Below are 11524 nucleotides of genomic sequence, written 5' to 3'. Positions count from 1 at the left end.
CTCAAGAAGGTCAGGACATCTGCTGCTGGGACGTGAGGGTTGTACATCTGGATTGTTACAACCCGACTCCTCTGCGCAGGAAGCACACACAACGGGACCACCGACAAGATGGAGAACAGTGGCTCCCCTTCCTTCTCCTTGAAGACCTTCAGGAGCTGCTCACAATTCTTCACACTCCTGAAGGTCACATTGAAATAGCCTGCTGCAGGGAAATCCTGCAGGCAGTACACGTCCGCGGATTCAAACCCGCAGCACTCCAGCAAAATCTTCTTCACAAACACCGTCCGATCGACCGTTGTGCGCTCCTCCACCTTCTTCACAGTCACCCTGAAAGTGTTGCACACGCCCGATGGCCCGAGCTGATCTGGAGCTCCCTGTGTGACAGACTGACTCTCCCGCACTAAAGGTCTCCATCTCCAGCCTTTGCAGTCACCCTTGGGCGAGGGTGCCTTCTGGGCTCTGACCCTTGCACCAGTGTTAAAAGCTCTGAGCCTCCACCCTTTCTCATCCACAGGTGCCATTCTCTGCCCCTCGGGTCGATGGCTTCAGATCTCCCCTTGGAGCAGAATCATTCCAACAACAGCCAATCAGCTCGCTGAAAGAACAGAACTACCTGTTGACCAAGGTAGGACCCGCTGGTGTTCATGGATATGCCTGACAGATGTGGATCAATGCGGGGTTATCCATGCTGGTAGCAAAAACAAGATGGCGGGTTATTATCTGAATGGCATTGGGAAAGAGTGGGTGGGCAGGGGGGAATGTGCAATGACACCTGGGTGTCCCTGTACCAGTCACTGAGGCTAAACATTGCAGGAACAGCAGGCGGTGAAGAAGGGAAATGGCCTTCCCAGCGAGACTGTTCATGTACAGAAGCAGGGACGTCTTGCTGTAATTATGCAGGGCCTTGGTGAGACCACCCTGGGAGTACTGTGTGTGCTGTTTGGATCTCCATAAGTGAGGGAGGATAATGGAGGAGCAGGTATGTGGACAGGTTATGGAAAAAGATAAAGCAGTGTTGTTCTGAATATAAAAGCAGGGATGTACTTCTGAGGTTCTGTACACCACATTTGGAGCATTGTACGCAGTTTTGGATCCCATATCTCAGGAAGGATACATTGCCCTTGGAGCAGGTTCAGAGGAGTTTCACGAGAATGATCCCAGGAATGAAAATCTTAACACATGAGGAATGTTTGAGGACTCTGGGTTTAGAAGGATGAGGGGATTCTAATTGAAACGTACAGAATACTGAATGGCCTGGACAGAGTGGATGTTGGGAAGATGTTTCTATTGGGAGGAGAGACTAGGACCCAAGGGCACAGCCTTAGAGTAAAGGGAAGGCCTTTTAGAACAGAGATAAGGAGAAACTTCTTCAGCCAGAGAGTGGGGCATCAATGGGATTCACTGCCACAGCAGGCTGTGGGGGCCAGGTCATTGGGTATATTTAAGACTGAGATAGATAGGTTCTTGGGTATCAAGGGAATCGAGGTTTACAGGGAGAAAGCGGGAGAATGGGGTTGAGAAACTTATCAGCTCCTATGTCGTATGATCTGGGTGATTTTAACTTCTCTGATATTGACTGGGACTCCCTTAGTGCCAGGGGCTTGAATGGGTGGGGGTGGAGTTTGCTGAGTGTGTCCAGGACGGGCTCTTGAAGCAATATGCAAATAGTCCAACTAGGGAAGGGGTAATACTACACCTGGTATGGGGGAATGAGCCAGGCCAAGTTATCAAAGTATCAGTGGAGGAGCACTTAGGGAGCAGTGACCATAATTCTGTGAGTTTTAAGTGGCTTATGGATGAGGGTAAGAGTAGTCCTCAGGTGAAAGAATGAAATTGGGGAAGGTTAACTACCACAGTTTTTGGCAGGAACTGGGGAATGTGGATTGGGGCCAGCTGTTTGAGGGTGAATCCATATCTGGCATGTGGGAATATTTTAAAGGCCAGTTGATTAGCATGTTCCTGTGTAAATGAAGGATATGGATGACAAGACTTGGGAGCTTTGGATGACAAGAGAAATTGAGAGCTTAGTCAAAAAGGGAAAGAAGATATATGTAAGCTTTAGGAAACTGAAGACAGAGGGATCCCTTGATGAAGACAAAGTTAGCAGGAAAGAATTTGAACAAGGAATTAGGATGCTAAAAGGGTCCACGAAATGTCTTTGGCAAACAGGATTAAGGTAAATCCAAGGCGGTTTATACATATTTCAGGAGGAAGAGGGTAGAGAGGGACAGGGTAGGTTCACACAGACAGAGGGACCTAAGCATACAGTCCACAGTTCCCTGAAACACAGGTGGATAAGGTGGTCCATAAGATGCGTGGCAAGCTTGTCTTCATCAGTCAGGACATGGAGTATAAAAATTGGCAAGTCACGTTGCAGCTGTTCGGAGGGCTTTAGTCAGGCCACCTTTGGGAACATTGTGTACAGTTCTGGTTGCCACACTACCAGAAGGATGTGGAGGCTTTGGAACATGTATGGAAACAGTTTGCCAGGATGTTGCCTGGTTTGAGGGGATTAGCTATGAGAAGAGATTGGGCAAACTTGGTTTGTATTCACTTGAATGTCGAAGGGTGAGGGGCAGTCTGATAGAAGTTTCCAAAATTATGAGAGACATGGGTAAGAATGGATAGTTGGGGTCTTTTTCCCAGGATAGAATGATAGAATGGATAGCTGGAGTCTTTTTCCCAGGATAGAATGGTAGAATGGATAGTTGGAGTCTTTTTTCCCAGGATAGAATGATAGAATGGATAGTTGGAGTCTTTTTTCCCAGGATAGAATGATAGAATGGATAGTTGGAGTCTTTTTTCCCAGGATAGAATGAATAGAATGGATAGTTGGGGTCTTTTTCCCAGGATAGAATGATAGAATGGATAGCTGGAGTCTTTTGCCCAGGATAGAATGATAGAATGGATAGCTGGAGTCTTTTTCCCAGGATAGAATGATAGAATGGATAGTTGGGGTCTTTTTCCCAGGATAGAATGATAGAATGGATAGCTGGAGTCTTTTTCCCAGGATAGAATGGTAGAATGGATAGATGGAGTCTTTTTCCCAGGATAGAATGATATAATGGATAGTTGGAGTCTTTTTCCCAGGATAGAATGATAGAATGGATAGTTGGAGTCTTTGTCCCAGGATAGAATGGATAGTTGGGGTCTTTTTCCCAGGATAGAATGATAGAATGGATAGCTGGGGTCTGTTTCCCAGGATAGAATGATAGAATGGATAGTTGGGGTCTTTTTCCCAGGATAGAATGATAGAATGGATAGTTGGAATCTTTTTCCCAGGATAGAATGATAGAATGGATAGCTGGGGTCTGTTTCCCATGATAGAATGATAGAATGGATAGCTGGGGTCTGTTTCCCAGGATAGAATGATAGAATGGATAGTTGGAATCTTTCATTCTATCATTCTATCATTCTATCATTCTATCCTGGGATAGTTGGAGTCTTTTTTCCCAGGATAGAATGATAGAATGGATAGTTGGGGTCTTTTTCCCTGGATAGAATGATAGAATGGATAGTTGGGGTCTGTTTCCCAGGATAGTATGATAGAATGGATATTTGGGGTCTGTTTCCCAGGATAGAATGATAGAATGGATAGCTGGGGTCTTTTTCCCAGGATAGAATGATAGAATGGATAGCTGGGGTCTTTTTCCCAGGATAAAATGATAGAATGGATAGTTGGGGTCTTTTTCCCAGGATAGAATGATAGAATGGATAGTTGGGTCTTTTAGAAATGACAATGGGTAGGGGTCATAGGTTTAAGGTGAGAGGGGGTAAGTCTGAAGGAGATGTGGGAGGTGAGGTTTTTTTACACAGAGGGTGGTAGGTGACTGGAATGTGCTACCAGAGGAGGTGGTGGAGGGGCTGATACAATAGCAACGTTTAAACGGCATTTGGACAGATACATGACTAGGCAGGGAATAGAGGGATTATGGACTACACAGAGTCAAAAGGTTTTTAGTTTCGGAACGCATCGTGTCGGTGTCATCTGGGTGGGCCGAAGGGCCTGTTCCTGTGCTGTACTGTTCTTTATTATTAGTATAAAAGTTCAGAAAAGATTTCCAAGGATATTGCCAGGGTTGGAGGGTTTGAGTTACAGGGAGAGGCTGCATAGGCTGGGGCTGTTTTCCCTCGAGCGTCAGAGGCTGAGGGGTGATCTCGCAGAAGTTTATAACATTATGAGGGGCATAGATAGGATAAATAGACAAGGTCTTTCCCCCCTGGGGTGGGGGAGTCCAGAACTAGAGGGCATAGGTTTAGGGTGAGAGGGGAAAGAAATGAAAGGGACCTAAGGGGCAACATTTTCACACAGAGGGTGGTATGTGTATGGAATGAGCTGCCAGAGGATGTGGTGGAAGCTGGTACAATTACAACATTTAAGAGGCATTTGGATGGGTATATGAATAGGAGGGTTTGGAGGGATATGGGCCAAGTGCAGGCAAATGGGACTAGATTAATTTAGGTCGGCATGGACGAGTTGGACCGAAGGGTCTGTTTCTGTACTGTACATCTCTATGACTCTATAAGACCATAAGAACTAGGAGCAGGAGTAGACCATTTGGCCTCTCGAGCATGGTCCACCATTCAATAGGATCATGGCTGATCCCACACACCCTCAGACCACTGTCCTGCCCCATCCCCACAACCATAACAGGAGGGGGTTGGGCAAATACCTGCTGAAGCTGGGCTGACACTTGGACAATTGCTGTAAGAATTGCTCGCAGAACCGATCTTAAACATTGCACAAGGAGGAAGCTCCCTGACCCCAGCTCACCAGGAACTGAATCAGGAGAAAGGGGGCATTAGAGAGGAAACAGTGTCACCTGCAACATGAGGGGAGAGGGCTGATTGGTTGGGCCACGTTGGCATGGAGATGCAGCAGGAGCTGTTAGCTCAAACCAGGCACGTTGATTGGTCAGGGCATTGCCGCGGGATTGGCTGTCTCCATCGGCCTTTCCTCATTGAGAAAAGTGTAACCGGTGAACGTATTGTGTGGAGCTGCAGGGAGTAGGGTTCCATGCATTGATACATGAGAATTGTAAAGGTGATAACCTCACACAGTCTTCCTGGGTCCATCTCAGCACAGTCAGGATTGGCTAACAAATGTTGTCCAATTGCTGAAGCCCCATCTGATTTCAGACACTGTGTTTTCTCTGACTGTAGCACGTGACAGCAGTCCCTGCCCCCTGACAGCACCCCACTGTCTTCCTGTTTTAATGTGAAACAGCACACTGTTCATTCATGTCTGTATCTGGCCTACAGGAGCTGTCATCGAAGCGTGAACGAGTCACTACCTTAGAGCAGGAGAAAGCTTCTCTGGTCAAGCGGCTGATGGAGGATCGAGGAGCCCATGCCCAACTGACCCCGAGGACAGGGACGTCACGTAGCCCCCCCACCCTGTTCTTTTCCACACTGGGGAAGTGAAGAGGAGCCATGAATCTCCCCTGCAGACAGGACCACCCGAGGGTAACTCTGACACCAGTCGGAGGACAGTGCTCCAACACTCCAGCATCCCAGGAGGAACTGGCCAGGAGTTTGCTGTTTCCACTGCACACTCAGTTAGGATAATAGGTGAAAGACAGAGGCCCTTAATCAAGGACTGAACCATTGGGGTGAACCAAGTAACTTTGCTCTTTCAGAGAGAGAGCCAATGGATCATTGACGTTAACTCACAACTTTGCCCTGCGCGACGCCCCAGCGTGTCATACAATAACCTTTCTGTCTATTCATGGCTGCGATTATTTATTTCTCTATTTATATAAATTATTGCCAATGCTTTCTATGTGTGTCCCCACTTTGTCACACCCAACATTTCCCCCATGGGACTATCCCCACCCACAGGATACGGCGTTTGGAGAGGAAAGTTAGTTTGCTTTTTTTGTCTTTATATCTTAACGAATATTGTAAAAGTGCGTTCTACAGAACAGTTAAACAATTCTCCAGAAGGGTCAGAAGTCTCCAGGAACTGAAGATTAAACACACTACAGTACTGCAGGAAGAAAAGAGTTAAAGTCAACAGAGCTTTAAAAGGATTTTCTTATTTCCAATTTTATTTGAACATAGAAAGCTGAAGGAAAAATATGCTTTGAATCATTCACTTTAGTTCCACACTGGTAATATTACACACAGGCAAACTTCCAGCTGTAATGTGTCTCACAACTCATCTCCTGACTCCCCAAACATTATTTAAAAGAAATCTGCATGGGTATGTGATTAGAAGAGTGAGAGGGATATGGAGGGATATAGAGAACAGATGCTGGAGATCAGAGTCAAGTGTGTGGTGTTGGAAAAGCACACCAGGTCAGGCAACATCCAAGGAGCAGGAGAATCGATGTTTCGGGCAAAAGCCCTTCATCAGGAACGAGGCTGGGAGCCTCGGGGCTGGAGAGATAAATGGGAGGGGGTGTGGGAAGGGTAATGGACAGGTCATGAGGGAGGTGCTGAGTTGGAAGGTTGGAACTGGGATAAGGCGGGAGGAGGGGAAATAAGGAAACTGGTGAAATCCATGTTGATGCCCTGGGGTTGGAGGGTGCCAAGGCAGACGATGAGGCGTTCTTCATCCTGGCATGGGGTGGTTAGGGAGTGGCGATGTAGGAGGCCCAGGACCTGCATGTCCTCAGCGGAGTGGGAGGTGGGAGTTGAAGTGTTCGGTCACAGGGCGGTGGGGTTGATTGCTGTGCTCTCTGAGATGTTCTCTGAAGCGTTCTGTGAGGAGGCGTCCAGTCTCCCCAGTGTAGAGGAGAATGTCTCAGGAGCAATGGATACAATAAAATGATATTGGTGGATGTGCTGGTAAAACATTGATGGATGTGGAAGGCTCCTTTGGGGCCTTGGATGGAGGTGAGGGGGGAGGTGTGAGCGCAGGTTTTGCAATTCCTGCGGTGGCAGGGGAAGATGCCAGGAAGGGAGGGTGGGTTGTTGGGGGGTGTGGACCTGACCAGGTAGTCACGAAGGGAATGGTGTTTATGGAAAGTTGATAGGGGTGGGGAGGGAAATATATCCCTGGTAGTGGGGTCTGACTGGAGGTAGCGGAAATGGCAGAGGATGATGCAATGTATATGGAGGTTGGTGGGGTGGAAGGTGAGGACAAAGGGAGTTCTGTCTTGTTGTGTTTGGAGAGGCAACCAGACCGCACCACCAGGGATATGTTTCCCTCCCCACCCCTAACCGCTGTCCGGAAAGACCATTTCTCTGCGATTCTCTTGTCATGTCCACGCCCCACACCAACCCACACTCCTGTACTGGCACCTTCCCCAGGGTGGGGTGGTTAGAGAGTGGTGATGGAGGAGCCCCAGGACCTGCAGGAAGTGCAAAACCTGGGCATCCTCCATCGCCACTCTGTAACCACCCATGCCAGGAGGAAGAATGCCTCATCTTCCTCCTTGGGTCCCTCCAACCCCAGGGCATCAATGTGGATTTCACTAGTTTCCTCATTTCCCCTCCCTCCACCTTACCCCAGTGCCAAATTTGCAACTGGGCACCTCCACCTGTCCACCTTCCTTCCCATCAATCCTCTCCACCCTCCTCTCCGACCTATCAGCTTTAACCCTACTTTTATCCACCTATCACACTCTCAGCCACCTTCTCCCCCGCCCGCCCCCCCAGCTCCACCCCTCTCCAATTTGTGTCTCCACCACCTTGGCTCACAAATCTCATTCCCGATGAAGGGCTTTGCCCTGAAACGTTGATTCTCCTGCTCCTCAGATGCTAGCTGACCTGCTGTGCTTTTCCAACACCACTTAGCATGGGCTAAGTGCTGGCAAATGGAACTAGATTTAATTTAGGATATTTGTTTGATATGGATGAGTTGGACCAAAGGGTCTGTTTCTATGCTGCGTGACTCTATGACTATGACTCTATAAAGCCCGCCAACAAGGCACAAGTTAGGAGGGTGAGGGAATACTCCCCACTTACCCCGGATGGGGGCAGCCCCAACAACACTCAAGAAGCTCAACACCATCCAGGGACAAAGCAGCCCCCGCTTGATTGGCACCACATCCACAAACATCCCCTCCCTCCACCCCCCGACGCTCAGTAACAGCAGTGTGTACCATCTACAAGATACCCTGCAGAAACTCCCCAAACATCCCCTCCCTCCACCCCCCGACGCTCAGTAACAGCAGTGTGTACCATCTGCAAGGTACCCTGCAGAAACTCACCAAACATCCCCTCCCTCCACATCCCGACGCTCAGAAACAGCAGTGTGTACCATCTACAAGATACCCAGCAGAAACTCACCAAAGACCCTCAGGCAGCACCTTCCAACCCCACAGCCACTTCCATCCAGAAGGACAAGGGGCAGCAGGTCCATGGGAACACCACCCCCTGCAAGTTCCCCTCCGAGCCCCTCCCCATCCCGACTTGGAAATATATCGGCCGTTCCTTCAGTGTGGCTGGGTCCCAATCCTGGAATTCCCTCCCTAAGGGACATTGTGGGTCCACCCACAGCACATGGACTTCAGCGGTTCAAGAAGGCAGCTCCCTCCCACCTTCTCAAGGGGGGCAACTAGGGACAGGGGCAGGAAATGCAGCTCATCCCGACCTTCTCAAGGGGGCAACTAGGGGCAGGGGCAGTAAATGCAGCTCACCCCCACCTTCTCAAGGGGGGCAACTAGGGACAGGGCAGTAAATGCAGCTCACCCCCACCTTCTCAAGGGGGCAACTAGAGACAGGGCAGTAAATACTGGGCCCAGCAGGTGATGCCCAGATCCCAGGAACGAATGAACAACAAATTGCATCCGTTTCCAAGCACTTCATTGCTAATGGAGTCCTTTTATTTTGGAAGAGCAGTCACTGATGGGTTGTGAGAAATTTGCCAGTCAGTTTGCACCCAGCTCCAACACACACAACACCGAGATGATGAATTTTGGGCTGTTGTATGTGGGTGAAGTTTGAAATGGCACTGTAGGCCTTTCCATGGCCAGCAGAGATAGTAAGCAGGCACTCAGTTTCTTGTCTGATTTCCCGGCAGAGAAACGATAGGAATACAGAAGTTACAGCACAGAAAGACACCATTCAGCCCATCAACAGTGCATGAACCTCATTATTGTGCATACCTCAATTAAGACATCGCCTTCACCCATCTCTGTTCCAAAGGGAAACAGCCCCAGCCTATCCAATCTCTTCCTATAGCTGCAGGTTTCATTAAAGGGTGTGAGTGACAGAGTCATAGCGTCATACAGCACGGAAATAGATCCTTAGGCCCAACTAATCTATGCTAGCCATAATCCCAAACTAAATTAGTCCCACCTGCCTGCTCCTGGCCCATATCCCTCCAAACCTTTCCTATTCATGTACCTATCCAAATGTCTTTTAAACATTGAAACTGTCCCCACATCCACCATTCCTCAGGAAGGTGACTCCACACGCGAACCACCTTCTGCGTAAAAAAATTGCCTCTTACGTCTTTTTTTAAATCGCTCTCCTCTCACCTTGAAAATGAGACCCCTAGTCTTGAGATCCCCCATCCTCGGGAAAGACACCTGCCATGAACCTGATCTACACGCCTCATGATTTTGTAAATTCCTACGCTCCAGTGGAAAAAGTTCCAGCCTATCTAACCTTTCTTTATAATTCAAACCCTCCAAACCCGGCAATATCCTGGTAAATCTCTTCAGAACCTCCTTCAGTGATGTCCTTGCCATAACTGGGTGACCACAGCTGCACATAAACCCTCCATCATGTGTTTTTACAACAATCACTGGTAATTTTGGACTTGCCATCAGTGAGATTAATGTTCCCTCAGTGGAAGTTATGGTTCAGATCCGCTACTGATGTGGTCGAAACATCACCTCAGGAGCAGTGGGAACGTGAACCGAGGTAAGCTGATATTACTGACTGAATTTCCAGTTGCCGTGGTCTGCTGGAGTATTGTGTACAATTCTGGGCATCACGTTATAGCAAGGTCAGAACGTACCGGACAGAGTGCAGGCGGGTTGACGGGAATGATCTCGCAAATGCAAGGCTCCAGTTACGAAAACAGATGAATTTTGTGGAGGGTCGGGTAGCCACTGTCACTCACTGCCCTTTTCGGGATGGAATAAACTCCTCAGTAACAGTGCAAGGTCCGTGAGCTCGGTCAGACACGGCCTGGTCCATGTATACCTAGGTGGGCCCAGCCAGCACAGAACCACGTGTGCCATCATTTCACAAACAGAGGCACCAGCTCATCTGCAACTGTCCAAAGGGAATGGGTGGTTATTGTTACTGATCACACACTGTCCTTCACACGACTCCCTCCCACTGGGACTGGCCGGGGCACTGGGTCACACACTGTCCTTCACACAACTCCCTCCCACTGGGACTGGCCGGGGCACTGGGTCAGACACTGTCCTTCACACGACTCCCTCCCACTGGGACTGGCCGGGGCACTGGGTCACACACTGTCCTTCACATGACTCCCTCCCACTGGGACTGGCCGGGGCACTGGGTCAGACACTGTCCTTCACATGACTCCCTCCCACTGGGACTGGCCGGGGCACTGGGTCAGACACTGTCCTTTTCCCTCCTCCCACTGGAATTGGCTGGGACAGAGGGTCAGAAGACGGTCCTGAAGAAGGGCTTATGCCCGAAACGTCGATTCTCCAGTTCCCCGGATGCTGTCTGACCTGCTGCGCTGTTCCAGCAACACATTTTCAGCACAGAGGGTCAGACACTGTCCTTTCCCCCCCTCCCTCTGAGACTGGCTGGGAAAGTGGGTCAGACACTGTCCTTTCCCCCCTCCCTATGGGACTGGCTGGGACAGTGGGTCCTTTCCCCCCCCCTCCTTCTGGGACTGGCTGGGACAGTGGGTCAGACACTGTCCTTTCCCCCCTCCCTCTGGGACTGGCTGGGACAGTGGGTCAGACACTGTCTTATCCCCCTCTCTCTGGGACTGGCCGGGGCAGTGGGTCAGACAGTGTCCTTTCCCCCCTCCCTCAGAGACTGGCTGAGACAGTGGGTCAGATACTGTACTTTCCCCCCTCCCTCTGGGACTGGGGGAGAGAGTGGGTCACACACTTTCCTTTCCCCCGCCTCCTTCTGGGATTGGGTGGGACAGTGGGTCAGACACTGTCCTTTCCCCACTCTCTCTGGGGCTGACTGGGACAGTGGGTCAGACACTGTCCTTTCCCCACTCCCTCTGGGACTGACTGGGACAGTGGGTCACACACTGTCCTTTCCCCCCTCCCTCCGGGACTGGCTGGGACAGTGGGTCACACACTGTCCTTTCCCCCCTCCCTCCGGGACTGGCTGGGACACTGGGTCAGACACTGTCCTTTCCCCCCTCCCTCTGGGACTGGCTGGGACAGTGGGTCAGACACTGTCCTTTCCTCCCTCCCTCCGGGACTGGCTGGGACAGTGGGTCAGACACTGTCCTTTCCCCCCTCCCTCTGGGAATGGCTGAGACAGTGGGTCAGACACTGTCCTTTCCCCCCTCCCTCTGGGACTGGGGGAGACAGTGGGTCAGACACTGTCCTTTCCCCCCTCCCTCTGGGACTGGGGGAGACAGTGAGTCAGACACTGTCCTTTCCCCCCTCCCTCTGGG

General features: G+C 50.2%; 1 long non-coding RNA gene across 1 annotated transcript in view; it reads left to right on the top strand.

The window, feature by feature from the left end:
- LOC122546741 overlaps positions 1 to 5776 on the top strand; it is a 9306-nt gene extending 3530 nt beyond the window's left edge. The window contains exons 2-3 of the long non-coding RNA XR_006310800.1: positions 515 to 625; positions 5263 to 5776. This is a non-coding gene — a long non-coding RNA (uncharacterized LOC122546741). The remainder of the gene's footprint in view (positions 1 to 514; positions 626 to 5262) is intronic.
- Positions 5777 to 11524: the final 5748 nt, after the last annotated feature.

This window comes from Chiloscyllium plagiosum, unplaced genomic scaffold (genome assembly GCF_004010195.1).
Source record: "Chiloscyllium plagiosum isolate BGI_BamShark_2017 unplaced genomic scaffold, ASM401019v2 scaf_9946, whole genome shotgun sequence".
Taxonomy (NCBI): Eukaryota; Metazoa; Chordata; class Chondrichthyes; order Orectolobiformes; family Hemiscylliidae; genus Chiloscyllium; species Chiloscyllium plagiosum.
This window is presented reverse-complemented; position numbering and strand designations above follow the sequence as displayed.